This window comes from Quercus suber, unplaced genomic scaffold (assembly GCF_002906115.3).
Source record: "Quercus suber isolate HL8 unplaced genomic scaffold, Cork oak 2.0 scaffold_590, whole genome shotgun sequence".
Taxonomy (NCBI): domain Eukaryota; kingdom Viridiplantae; phylum Streptophyta; class Magnoliopsida; order Fagales; family Fagaceae; genus Quercus; species Quercus suber.
The window spans coordinates 372,297-374,844 of record NW_027070035.1 but is presented as its reverse complement, the minus strand read 5'-3'; positions in this window follow the sequence as shown (position 1 = coordinate 374,844).

The window sequence follows — 2,548 nt, the reverse complement described above, 5'->3', positions numbered from 1 at the left end:
TGTCCACTAAAACATTTGGTTGATCGCTGTTTTTGCAAGAGTACATAATGTGCATATCAAATTCTATACTTATAGTTTCATTTTGTAATGTGCTATGAAGTTCTAGTTTGGTATTACTGATAACCAACACTCTCCTGTAGATATTCTCCTTATGGGCTGTCGTCAGCCCTCGAAAGTTTGGGGGTTTGAGCTACTCAACTAAAGATGTTGGTGAAGTTCTGTTAGTCACAGGTATATTCTTATACTAATATATATCATTTTATATTAGTTGTGTAATTAATTTCATTTTCTTCTTCTTCTATTTTTTCTTTGCAAAGGAATTTTCATCACATTTTAAAATCAAATATGACGGTTCATGTATGTACATCTAGACATATAAAGTTTCTGGTGTTTATAATATGTGAGCGCTATAGTTTGCCAAAATAATCTGCTAGATTTTTGTACATAACTGAATTCTTAGAGGTACTATCATAACTTCCCCAGAGACTTGTGCTCGTAATTTGTAAGAATATACTTATTACCTAAAATCCGGCACATTTGTGTCTCTCCCTATCTCAAAAGTAACGAGTGTCACTGATTAAGAGTGTTGTGTAGCTCTTGAACAGAACAATATGTTATGCATAATCTATATATTACTAAAAGTTGAAACGTAGCATTTAATGTTGCTACGCTCCAATTGAGCCACCTTATCATCTACCTCATACTTTTTTTTTTTAAATTCTTTTTTCCTTTATGATTTCTCTCTATTTTTTATTAAAAAAAAATTAAATATAGATCATGGGCAAACATGTTAATGCACTCTATTAAGATGACTATTCATCTCCTTCTCAAACAAAAGAAAAAGAAAAAAAAGATGACTATTCATCTGCTACTAATCTACTACATATACTAAATCATCTCAATTGTTATCCATACAACATGAGTTATTATCTTCAGTTACTACTATTCACATTCTTCCATCCAAAATTGGAATTTGGAAGCAAAACAGTTTCTTTGTAACGTAAATGCAGAGTTAGAGTCCTCTATTCAAATCACCCTTCCACTTCCAATACCTAATCCAAATCTTATATATTTTGCATGTAAGCTCTCTCTCTCCATCTCCACTTTAGTTTTTTTTCCCCCAAATTTCTGTACTTAGCCAATGCCCAATGAATTTGCAAGACAAATGTGTGCAAACTATCAAGAATTCAATTCCACTATTGATTATTGCTTACAATCCCAGAGGAATTTATCGATTCTTTATTGAAATTTTGGGTAATCAATTTCTTTTACTTATCACTCTTGATTTTTGTTTTGGTGTGTTTCACGATGTTGAATTATCACTATATTTGTATCGCAACTTCTAATGACTTTTTGAATGGTTAGTATTTTTTGTTTAATGTTAAGACTAAATGCTAATTTGATCACAATATGCATGATGTTATATTTCTAGAAGGTAGCCAACCAATCAATGTAACTCATGTTTAAAAAACAAAAAAAAAAAATTATTCTGTATTTTTTCATTTAGTCACAATACAAATTGTTTTTTTACCAACCATTGGCACTAGCACCCTTATCTATGTGTTTAGCAATATTCATGAACTCTTCTCTTCGCTATGTATTTTGACTTATTTTCTTTACATATACGAATTTTGGTCTGTAAAAAATGGGTGCCTTTATTATTTTTGAGGTATCTCTCTCTCTAACTTTTATATATATATATATATAATCTTTTGATGCCTTTTTTTTTTTTTCTGCCCTTAAGGTTGGCCCTTACAACAAATAGATTTCATACTAAAAAAAAAAAACTCAATTATGTTGTCATCATTTTTTTTTTAAATAATTTTTAAGGGATATTGAAGGAGAATAAAAGTGACTTTTAGAGTAGCTTGGAGTTCCAATCTTTCTAGGTAGACATAAAAGTTTGAACTATTTTATACAAAAATTATTGTGTATATATGTCAATTTTTCTTAACATAAAACTTATCTACTTGGCATATTTTGTCTATGGAAGCCATATAGAATCACTTGGCATTTCTTCAATGGTGGAATTGTCTCCCTCTAAAGACTCATATCTTGATGAATTTGACATCTCTACTTAGTAAGCTTTTATTCTCTCTCTTTCTTACTCTATTCTCATAATTCAATATTTTATTACAATCAACATATAAAAAATATCTAGATTGTTATTTTGATTGTTTGATCTCTTTGTGTTAATGGATTCTCATAATTTTGATCATATTGTATTCATAAGGTAATCGATTAGGTTTTGGAATTATTTTATGTAATGGGATTGTAATTATGGGTTACTTGGATTAAAATAATTCCTTTTGGAATTTTTTCTTGCAATGCGTCTCCAAGCAACTTGATACACAGTTCTCATGCTCAATAAATATTAAAGTGTTTTTATAGTTGTTTAGAATGAAAAAAGACCAATATATTTTGTGGGAGATATTTTTGTAACATTAAATTGACTTGATTCTTTTAACATTCATTTAGTGATAATCAAACTATAAATTGTTAGATTTTTTTAGAACTCAAAAGTTTTATACATAATTTTTTTTTTTTT